Here is a 12,765-nt window from a genome sequence, read left to right on the forward strand (position 1 = left end):
GAATATTTACGAAAGTGACTGCCATAATATGGCATTCTAAAATTTGATTTCAACCTAGGGTTTACGAACTTTAGTCCATACCTCTATCCACAGTAGGTATTGTTTAAATCTATATTTTGTTTAGTAAATTTTAAAGGAAAGTTTATTCTTCAAGTTTGGGATTATTAAAATTCACTTATGAATGTCAAAAAAGTACCCCGGTTTACCCTACCCGGTGTGGTGTAGTACCCTACACCACAGCCGCGAGAAGATACTGGCACAAGAAACTCGGTGGCACGCATCGCGCATGTTTAAAAAAAATGTATTACATATCTAAGAAATATACGTAGTTCTTCCAGAAAGCAGAATATTTTATTTAATAAAAGGGGAATTACTTCCGATGTATCGGAAGCCGTTGTTGCTCGAAGGGAATTACTAAAAGAAATATGTATACCGTGAATTACAAAACTAGAAATTTAACATTCTCAGAATGGATGGAACCTGTGGAATGTAAATATAATTAACTGTTTTTACTTTCTTACCAATATTTAATTACATAATTTTATTACAGTAGTTTAGTGGGAAATAAATTACATTTGTACAAGTCGATAAATGCTGTGATAAATGTCTTCCTGAAATGAAGCTCTGACGTCGGAAACGCTGCGAGATAAGAGCAGCGGCACGGCACGACGTTTGTCGGGTTTGCATCTGGATTTGTCTTATTTTTTTACTTCTATCCAAGTGTTTTTTTCAGTCTCATGCAAGTCACCCATCGTTCGTAAACATTTGATTTTATATTCACTGCAATATTGTTATATACTTACTATATTGACGACCGGTCTGGCCTAGTGGGTAGTGACCCTGCCTATGAAGCCGATGGTCCCGGGTTCGAATCCTGGTAAGTATGTATTAGGATACAGATATTTTGTTCCTGAGTCATGGTTGTTTTTTATGTATTTAGGTATTTATATATTATATATATCGTTGTCTGAGTACCCACAACACAAGCCTTCTTGAGCTTACCGTGGGGCTTAGTCAATTTGTGTAAAAAAAATGCCCTATAATATTTATTTATTTATTTATACGTATAGGTACTTACTTAATTGTGTATAGGTACCTACACTGAATTTTGATAAAAATGACGAGCTTGAAAATGATGTATGGCGGTGCTCTTTTTCTTCTTCATAAAAAAATATGGGCTGAAAATCTCATTATATGGTTGAATTGCAAAAAAATGGGTGTAGTTAAAAGGACGGCTTAATTTTCGTAACACGATGGAATAAATTAACGTAAGACAAATTATAGGTCTTTAACTCTGTATTTTTTTGCAAATAACCCTGTAGTGCTTTTGCAATTTTGGTTGGAATGTAGGGGAAGTAGGGGAACTAAATATATTCTAAAGATATAATAAAATGAAGGTTACTGTTATTGACTCTAATAAAACATTTCGCTGCACCGGGATTGTCATAAAATTTATGACTAACCTAATACCTGCCGATACTTTGGACCCGATTCGGATTTTGAAATAGACATCTATTAGACATCTTTTAGACATCACCAAGATACGATAACGTCGATAACGATATGTTTAAGATCTAACCTGTCAAATTTGACATTTGCGCGATTCTGGAGATACTCTTGAACGATTTCCACACGATATGACTTAGAGAGCCAATTCACATCTAATAGATATCTTACTCTATCTAACGTAAAAGTGACATTGGTTGCCCGAATTGCGCTGCAAAAGAGAACTAGTTGATATATAAACTAACGTATTTAGAATGGATCTAGTACGTGTCGTCTCTTGTGAATATCTTGAAGTTCGAATACGGCAGTTACTCAAAGTCGGCATGCCTAACCGCGTAGCCTGTGCCTGATTTCATTGTCTGAAATCGCTCTGAATAATTCTGTTTTATAAATAACAAGTATAACAACCTGTGTTGTACTACACCTTACATCAGCGGTCGGCAACCGGTGGCCCGCGGGCCGCATGCGACCCGCGAACCTCTCGCTTGTGGCCTCCCTGGCTATTTTGTACGTAATATTGACAAACGACAATGTCTGCTAAAGTCACAAATATTACCAAAGTGCGGCCCGCGTCAACTTCGTTAACTACTATGTGGCCCTTGGCTACTAAAAGGTTGCCGACCGCTGCCTTACATAATAAAGTCCCCCGCCACGTCTGTTCGTTTGTGTGTTTGTATGTTTTATCGCGAAAAACATAAAAACTACTGAACAGATTTTCATGCGGTTAACACCTATAGGAGTGGTTCTTGAGGAAGGTTTAGGTGTATAATTAGTTAACCTGTGCGAAGCCGGGGTACTTGCAGTACATTATAAGTATCACACATATTTTTAAGGGGCCCACTGATTAACAGTCCGCCGGACGGTATCGGCCTGTCAGTTGTTCGGAACTGTCAAAATTTTGTTCTAACTTACAGGCCGATACCGTCCGGCGGACTGTTAATCAGTGGGCCCCTTATTAAGGAGTATTTAGTAGGTATCCTTATTTTTCACCATTTTCAATTTGTGAATCATTCTAAATATGACATTTAGAATTAAAATAAGGTATAATTACTGAAAGCCGAACTACGAGTAGGTAAACCGTGCTCGGCAATAATTGCCGCCTACCTATGTAAAAGTTTCTGGCGCTATTCTGAGTTGTGAATTTTGGCCTCTAATTATCTAACTTCTATCTCCGTAATTGCCCTGACATTAGCATATTGGTTTTATAATTAGTAGCCGGTTCACCAACGTGACAGGTGCGACGAATTGTAAAATCACTGTTGCTGACGTCACAGGCATCCATGAACTACGGTTACCGCATACCATCGGGCGGGCCGTATTCCTGTTTGCCACCATCATTGTATTATTAAAAAAACTTTATGATATCGGAAAAAAACAGATATTTCTCTTGCTAAGTTTATGACAATTGTCACAAGAAACACTACAATTGTCACGAAATTCCGACATATAACTCATTACCTGTCAAGAATTACCTACAATTCTTCTAAATCTTTGACAATTGTCAGAAACTTCGCAGGAGAAATATCTGTTTTTTTTCGATATAATAAAGTTTTTTTAAATAATACAATGAGGGTGGCAAACAGGAATACGGTCCGCCCGATGGTAAGTGGTAATCGTAGCCCATGGATGCCTGTGACGTCAGCAATATTGATTTTACAATTCGTCGCACCTGTCACCGATGTGAAATTGGGGCCAGCCTTTTGATATCTCTTCGATAAATGTACCTAAGCAAATAACGTAATAAATTAATATATGAACGATATTAGTGGTGTTAGTTGAACTTAAAACCGGTTGCCGGTTAATGCGAGCTTCAATTGGAATTTAATCCTAAGAATATTATACCAGATCTGTTGGGATATATTTTAGCTATAATATACAACGCACATAGGTTGGAAATCACGATTTAGGCCGCCAAAAGTCAACTTTGTAAAAGTCGGCTTATCGCAAAACTAATTACTTTTCGAAATACACCACACTATCACGGAATTAATCCCACCCCACCACCACCCTTATAAGTTACGTAGGTAATCTACCAGGTTCTCAAAACTCAGTCATCACATACGTTGCGCACGCGGTTCTTAGCACTCTTATCCGAAGCAAACATTTCTAAGCCAAGATTTATTTTTGTGGAGTTTATTAGTCAGTGAAAGTGATGGATATCGAAAATTCAGATAAGTTTCTATTATTTTCAATTATTTCAAATTAGAAATATTGATTTTATGATAAATAAATAACCCACCAAACATGACCCTCCTCTTGATGAAAATTTTATTATTTTTTCATATTCAATTGTGAAAATAGTATACTTCCGGGCCCGTCCCAGTGATATTTTTTATGTCATTCTATAAATCAACTATATATTTACATTTTATGAAAAAATTGGAGGGCACTTTTGGGCACTTTGTAAAATATCGAATTTCAAAAATTTTTTTCGGAAATAGCAAATTATTACGTTTTTTTTTCATTAGCGTTAAAATGTCTTTTCTGTTATTCTAGGTTTAGCAAATGCCTCTGGTTTAAATGTTGTGACTCAGAAATACCTGTCTTATAAGTTAAATGAACAAAATTTTCAGTCAATAACTGAAAAATTGGATTTTTTGGAAAATTATCTCCTTATGCACTCAGGTGACGGAGATAAGGAAAAAAATAACATGAAGCATAAATTTTCACATTCTAAATCAGAATTTAGAAAGAGATGGATTAGACCACGACGCGTTGTGGAAAATTTTCTGATATCTAATGAATCTTGGTTGGAAGGAAACTCCGCCGCTCCGCTCATACGCTCTGGAAACGTCAAAGCTTTATATAAATTTGTTTGAGTGGCATCCGATGACACCGACAATGCAAAAAATACTGATCCATGGCAGAAATGAATAGCAATAATACTTAGTTCCCTTTGGACGATTTTCGGAGGAAGCTACAGAAGCCCGAAACAAACGGTCATATCGTTTAAACTATGCCCGAAAGTTTTCTAGAGAATACTTCAATCTGGACATTTACCATATGTTGCTTCTGACCTCCGATCCGCCTATCAGCAGTACGAGAAAGATAACGAAACCTCGAGTTAAATTATTTCTGCCAGAAACTATGCAGCTATTGATTTCTGCTGAGCCACATAAGGTGAGAGCGGAGAATGATCAATGCTACCCAAGCGATGAGGAGGATTTTTCTTTAAGATATGATGATGATTAAATGTGACGTGTGTTTTATTTATTTATGTTAATCTTTTTGAGTAAATGTTTCAGTCGTAATAATATTAGATAACAACCTTTGTATATTTGTATTAGTTTCTGTAATACGTATGTTACTCTTATACCTAAATATAATATATATTTATAAATATATGTGTATTTTATTATTTATATATTCAATGGGAAAAAAATACACATTTATTTACTATAATATATATCATTAATATATAAAATAATCAAGCGAGGAAGAGCAAAATCAAAATTTTTTTGGATAAAAGGGCCATAAATATAAATAATTATTGTAATTATCTAAAAATATGTTTTCTTAGTTCGAAATCGTATATAAAGCGCAAAAATGCAATAAAATATTTTTGGCGGCCTAAATCGTGATTTCCGACCTATGTGCAACGTTTAATCCGACGGATGTTATTAAATATATCCTTAGTAGATACAAACAATGAATAGCTTGAAGATACCGCGTATGCACAGAACAGTGTATATTCTTAAATTACAAAACATTTTTTTTCTAATGGAACCTTTAGCCCTTCTTTAGGTATACTATCTTTGTCTATGAAAGCAGGTTGCAACAAAAAAACAAAACAAAATGTCACAAATAAACACATGACAATGTACCAAAACTACGAAAAAGAATACATGAAAGTCATGAAAGAGCATATCATATACTTAATCACTACGTTCTATAATGTTACTGTAAAATTACCATACTGCCGGATTCGAACTTTAAGATACGTCAATTAATAGATCTGCAAACGATATGGATTAGATATGTCAGTGTCAAAAGTGCCGTATTTGTTTGAAGAAACGTCACATTTGACACTGACATATCTAATCCATATCGTTTCCAGATCTATTAATTGACGTATCTTAAAGTTAGAATCGGGCCGTTATTCACTGTAAAGTTACTTATATAGGTATATCAGAAATAGGAAAGGCATTCCAGAAATTCTATCCGCTTAGTAGGTTGCACATCATAACGCATACCGATAAATAGGTGCATATTTACCGAACTAGCTACGTCAGTGATGCTGACTTACCGCCGCTATACATTGGTACCTACTAGGACTCATGTCCTGAGCTCTTATTTAAAAAACCGGTCAAGTGCGAGTCGGATTCGCATTCCAAGGCTTCCGTACATAAGTCAGACTCACGCTTGACTGCACATTTGTAATAGGTTTACCCGTCATCTATAGGTAAAGAACTATTTTGTGTATTTCTTTCGAAATTTTAGACCCAGTAGTTTTGGAGATAAGGGGGGGGGGGGTGGTCAGACAGACAGACAGACGCACGAGTGATCCTATAAGGGTTCCGTTGTTTCATGTTGAGGTACGGAACCCTAAAAATATCTAAAATCACACTAAAAATTAAATATCATAATAAACTCTTACCAACGTAAAAAATTCTTACAAGTTTTTTTAACCTTAGCACACAGTAGCTCTACTATGAGTTCCGTGAATGACAGTGAGAAGTGAAGATAGTGAGAAAGTTAAGGAAAATGTATGGAGTAATTGTACAGTGCCTCTACCGGTCACGTAAAGAACTAAAAATTTTTACGCGAGTTTTCCATACTTGCCTAACTTCAGACCTAAAACGCTCTCTTTCTAATTATATAATGAAAACTGAGCCAGAATTATTCTGCGTAAATACTTTACGCGAGTAAACGTGACAGATGTTATCGAAAAATACGTGCGTTTCCAACGTGACATTTCTGTCAACTTGTAAACACAACAAATACGCTGATTTTTCACGAATATTAATGCAATTTTCAACGTAATATGTATAAATTTATAACAGTATGTGAACTTCAAGCAAAACTTTAAGGGATAAATCAATTAATAGTTCGATAAAAGGCTGATTTAGTACAAAGGTAATGAGTTATACTTGACATCATATTTTCCTATTTCTACTGCTACATTTGCGAAAATCACATTGCTTACGAGCAGTTTTTGGTTTTAGGCAAGAAGCTGATTGAAAACAACATTTCCATGAAAACCCGGATTGCATCATGTATGCATGTAGAAGTTACATATGTATTAAGAATTAAGGCTCAATACAAGGAGCGGTACATAGACATGTTGCTGTTTTTGTTGCTGGGTGCACATAACACATAGTAAGAATAAGACATACCGCAAGACCTATTATAATATTTACACAAGAATTGCTACGTATTTTATTAAGCATTATTATCTTAAATAAAATAAAACATACAAATGTTCTGTGGGTTTATTTATTTTTCTTTACTAAGTAAGTATTATTTTATTTTCCGTTGGTCAAATTATTGTGTTTGGTACCTAGGTAATCGTTTTTCATGTCAACTTGGTAACAGGAAATATAAAACTTTCTTCAAAAACTTTTGCTGGTGGTTCTGAATCTGAAAATTTAAATAAGATTTAATCACATTTATTGCCAAAAACCCGCTGCGTGGGTTCATTTTGTATTGGAAATGGGGCGCTTGGCACTGAAATATACTCGAGATCATATAGGTAATATAAAATAGTATAAAATAATAAATATTAGCTTTTAATCTTATGTTGAACATAAGCATCAAAATGCGTTTAAATATTTTAATTTTAATTATGTACACATGTGCCTGCACTGTACGTCCTAGTTATAGTTTAGTTTTAAGAAACATTTGCTGTGCCCTAACAGGGTTCATGTGTGAACTTACCCTAATGTAATATCTGTCTTGTACCACATGATTATTATGCAATAAATTATGAATTATGAATTATTATGAATTACTATAAAATTAAGATCGCTATTAAGGTCATACGTAGGGTCTGTGCGGAAAGAGAAGAGTCGTAGGTATAATGTATGGGCTCCCCTAAATTTCACGACTTTTCTCTTTCCGGACACTCTATTAGATAATGTTACTTAGCAGTAGGAGACGGCCGCTGTCATGATGCGGACTGAAGCGGACCATTATAATACATACCTATTTTAATATTTTAAGATTTCTTCTCATGTGTGTACTATTTTCATCATAGGTAATAAATATGTAGCCAAAAGTAGCCTGTATAATCGCGCCGTATACTTTGCTTCCTATTTTTTAACACGCAATGTCATAATTTTAACTCGATTATTAATGATGTTTACGTAATTATCATATTTTGCAATTTTTGTCTTGAATACAATTATATTTTAATGTATACATTGTTTACTAACATTGATGTTTATTATTTTCGTAACTATGGCAACGTCAAATCTTTAAAAAATTGTAGAATGAAGGTTGAGTCAGTAACAAAGTGACAAAACTGGTCTTAGAGCATTTAATAACTGGAGTGGCCATTGAGTGCTTACTGTTAGGATTTAGGATTAGGGTTCCAAGCAGGAAAGAAAAGCTTGTTTTAACACCATATTGGTAATGTTTATTAATCTCAAGCAAGACTACATAGTAATGGCGTCTCATACGAGAAGAAAGAACACCTACATTTGTTTTATATTGACAACCGAATAAATCAAATATCATAGTCGTAGTAGTCTCGTAGGTATACTCTTTATTTTTTTCCTGACATTGTTACTTACCCCTCTGCCGAAAAACTTGCACAATTGTGCAAACTTTTGTATGGACAATCATGTACAAATCATGTAGAAATAGCAATACATTTGACGTCCCCTCCCCCGCAAAAATCGGCAGACTGTTTTGTAAAGAAAATGACAGCGATGACATCTCCCTTCTAAATGCTCTTAGTGGATGGTAGAGGTAAGGAATACAATCTCCATGTAATTAATAATGAAAAAGTCTCCGTCAAAAACCTTAAGAGGGAAGTATACTACGTAATCGTCCATACAAAAAGAGAAAACGTTTTTCCACTTGTAAATACGAGTATCTTCCATTCCCCATGATTATTAGTACGGTATTGATACAATGAAAAACTACTCGCTACTCTGGAGAGATTTAGAAAAATTATAATAGCTGACAGCGTGCCCAGTTTTTGCAAATATTCTCCCATAAAGGAGTTTTCTCATAAAGTCATAAAGGATTCTCCTTACCTCTACCCTCCATATTCACGGCTACCATCAGTATATGTAACATTACTTTCTGTGCATCTCACTTGCACTAATATGCGAGAGCGAGATGCATAGATAGTAAATTACGTAGACGTGAGAAAATGTGTCAATTTTGTTATTTAGTTCTTTAGGTGAATCCTAGAGGCGCTGTATAAAACTCCGATAACTCTTGCTCTGTTTTTTAGTATACTTAGAAAGGGACAGCATCGTTTGGAGTGGAGTGAAGTTAGGTACATAAGACCGCAACGAAACGTGAAACGTGACACACGGCACGTTTATTCACTGAAAGTAAGTGAAAAATACTCTGCCAACTGATGGTAGAGGCACAGGAGTATTTTATACATCATGGTGTATTTTTTTCGTTTGAAAGGCGACTTGATCGTGTGTGTGTGTGTGAGATTCTTAGTATTCAAAGTCACTTGCCACTTTTATAGCTTTCGATTTATAGCACGAGTAATGCAGTCCGTGTGATCGATTTTATGACATGATACTGGTGTCCCCAGTGTGCGACGCTCTGATTATTTTATTACATATCTATCTGAAATGTACGTTCTTATAGCATGGAGAAATGGGGTGTAATATGATAGAATTACGTGACATAATCGAGAGGACCCAAAATAGGCGACATCAGGAGCTGTTATTAACCTCAAACGTGGTCTGAAATGAGAACCATAATACGCATTTCTATTTTAATTTTTTATCTTTAATGTTACCGATTTCATTATTATATATGTGGTTATTTATTGGTATTATAGTTTTCGTTAATATTATGCTTTATAATAAATAAAAGTGATGATGATAAATTTCACGCATTTATTCTAAGATCTTAAATATAAGTTACTGAACCTATTTTTATGCAACACACTATTTTTATATGTAGGTACCTGAGTACTAAGTACACTTATTTATTACACCCTATTGGCACTAAAATTTAAATAAACGAGGAAGGTCACGATCCTCATAACGAATGAAAATATTTCACCCTCAATGATTTAATTGGGTTTGCCCTCAATTGATATTAATGAACGTTATTAACATTTTCCTTATTGTACTATCATTTGTTACTGTTACTACGCTATTTTGTATAAAATACATATTTTTTGTTTATCTACATATTTAACATTAGCACTTAGTCTCAGAACAACGTCTGAACTTTATAAATCAATGAAATCTCACCGGTCATTCCAGTAAGTACTCGTACATAAGGGTGTTATTCCTCCTATCCAATTGTTTTTGTCCAATATGTAGTCTCACATTTTGCCTTAATGAGTGAGACGCACTGACATTGGACAGGTGGAACATCTCCCTAAGCCGGGGACTACACCGGAACTAAAACTAACTAGTTATAACAAGGTACATTGTGCAATTAGGGAGGTACTCCCATGCCCATACCTACGGGTACAATTGTTAATGAGAGTCGATAGAAACGCGATGCGCAGAGCACAGAGGATTTTTGTGACTCGAGTTTACAAGTTTAATGTTTTTCAAATCAAATCAAATCATCTCATTTATTCGTGATAAACTATAACATACACAAGTAAATAACAACAAAGAAAGTTAAACATAAAATAAATAAATAGTTTACCACGAAATGGTCCCGCCTCAGCATAAAATGCTAACCCAAAAGTCAGCGCTGATCTTCCGGTGAGACCATTTGTGGGTCACGAACGCAGCTGTACGACACGGCCCCATCGCCCCATCATAAAACAGAACGCGACTTGGCGGCGGAGAGTGGACGGGCGGACGGGCAATCAAATAAAAAAAATTTTTTTCATTAATCACATTTGCGAAGAACAAAAAATTAAGTGAAATACACTTATTTCACTAAATACGGTAAAATTATAGAGATTGTCCGCAATTTTGTTTATTGTTTGACACAAATGACACAATACTCTCTATACCCGTCTCAATTAAACTAGTACAAATTATTTCGCTTACCGGCCTTCAATAAAAATCAATCTTTATTTTAGCTTAAAAAAGTTATATTACTACAACTATTGTAGGAACAAAAAAAAAATCCTTTAAGGGGTCCACTGATAAACAGTCCGCCGGACGGTATCGGCCTGTCAGTTAGAAGTGTTAGAACAAACAAAATTTTGACAGTTCCGAACAACTGACAGGCCGACAAGGCCACCGGTGGACGGGCAGCAGCGTCCCTCAAATTCGGTGTACTCGACTGCGATCGCCCACCTGCCTGCCAAGCGTGGCGATTATGGCATTCACCCCCCATAAGGGGGAGGCTTATGTTCAGCAGTGGACGTCTTATGGCTGAGATGATGATGATGATGACAGGCCGATACCGTCCGGCGGACTGTTAATCAGTGGGCCCCTTTATATAGTGTCAAACAATTAGTAACTACTAGACGATACCTTATGACCTCGATCTATACTGTTCAAACAGTGAGAGGCTTTTGAAACGCGTTCAAAAATTAGGTATATTGATATTATTATTTTCTAGCAAAAAGTAAATTCGTAGGTACGATACATCGATATTTATCAAAATAAATAAATATTGCATTTTTTTATTTGCCTACTTTGGTGTCCCACTGCTAGGCAAAGACCTCTTCTCGTTTTCTCCACTCGACCGGCATTCTCCCACCATTTGGGGTAGAATGCGCCCAAGTAGTCCCGCCATCTCCTTTTCGGTCTGCCTGAACCCCGGCCTGCACCATCTATTGTGTTCCGATGGTCCCAGTAACCATTTTGGCCCACCTTTCTGGGTGCTTGCGGTAAACATGTTCAGCCCAGTCCCACTTAAGCTTAGCGGTTTTGACGCCTACATCTACAACTCTAGATGTGGAGCGTAGTTCCGTGTTTCTGATTCGATCAGTTATTTAGGTTAGGTATAGCAATTAATGTTACAAAATTTAGGTCCTGGGCGTTCACCTTGCCTTATTATTCGTCTAGATCAGCGGTCGGCAACCTGCGGCCCGCGGGCCGCATGCGGCTAGTGAACCTGTCACTTGCGGCCCGAGAGCCGCCTTGGCTATGTTTTATGTAATAGTGACAAACGACAATGTCTCATAAAGTCATAAATATTAACAAAGTACGGCCCGCGTCACCTCCGTTAACTACAGTGTGGCCCTTGGCTGCTATAAAAGGTTGCCGACCGCTGGTCTAGACCATGATTACACGGCAACCTAATTGTTAGTAGCATGACCGCGATTACTGGCCTGCACGTCAAACGCCAGTTTCATGCAAATTTGCCGGCCAGCTTCGCATAAACCCCGCTTTTAACACGTCCAAATAACGAAAATGATGTTACAGGAATAAAGTTACATTTAAAAGTGTTTATGACACTCGACGAAAGTTTAGCGGAGTTGTTAGTGAGTTTACCTTCACCGATGATTTTTCTGGGCTTTAAGCATATGGTAATCAATGTATGCTTTGTTCCTGAGTCATTTATATTTTTCTTATAGATATGATAAATACAGGATATTATATGATAATATTGCGACGTAAGTAAGTATTGGTGGCGCTTAACTTAAAACTCGGGTAAATCCATTCGACCCTCTCAGCAAATATCCCTATTTTTGTTAATACCAAAATCGCATTACCTGACAAATGGATTTACCCGAGTTTGAAGTTAAGCGACTCATTGCAAGCTTATCATCTTTGGGATTAGGTCAATGTGTGTCACATTATCTTCCTGCAAAATAAAAATCTTAAGTGCTCAAAAAGCCTACTAATGGCCGGTCGTAGCTCATTCAGTCCGTCGCGGTCTCTACGAGCGCGCAGTCGTCTACGCCGTAGCATGGTGTTACAGCGCTACGGTCGTGCGTAACTTTGTGTAACTCGACTTCTACAATAAAGTAACTAGCCTACTTACTTGAATAAAATACGTTATCTGATATTCTAGATTGTCTTCTAGCATGTGTTTAAATACAAAATTATTTAGTGACATTAAGGAAAAACAGTGACTGAATAGTGCATAACGGTAACCTACTTTATTTGCTACGGCATAGCACGGAGGTGAGTACTGAGTAATGTCAACTATATTTAGAATCTATTCGTATTCAATTCAATAAACTTTAGAATT

The 12,765-nt window shown here is 36.2% G+C and overlaps 2 protein-coding genes across 2 annotated transcripts in view; one reads left to right on the top strand and one right to left on the bottom strand.

Moving 5' to 3' along the window:
* LOC134676421 (vacuolar protein sorting-associated protein 4) overlaps positions 1-12,765 on the bottom strand; it is a 517,731-nt gene that overhangs the window by 73,641 nt on the left and 431,325 nt on the right. The gene's annotated exons all lie outside the window — the stretch shown is intronic.
* The window catches only part of LOC134676344 (suppressor of lurcher protein 1), a 265,018-nt gene continuing 264,702 nt past the window's right edge, over positions 12,450-12,765 (top strand). Inside the window, exon 1 of the mRNA XM_063534706.1 lies at positions 12,450-12,698. The gene's annotated coding sequence lies outside the window, so the exon portion shown is untranslated. The remainder of the gene's footprint in view (positions 12,699-12,765) is intronic.

This window comes from Cydia fagiglandana, chromosome 2 (assembly GCF_963556715.1).
Source record: "Cydia fagiglandana chromosome 2, ilCydFagi1.1, whole genome shotgun sequence".
NCBI classification, from domain to species: Eukaryota; Metazoa; Arthropoda; class Insecta; order Lepidoptera; family Tortricidae; genus Cydia; species Cydia fagiglandana.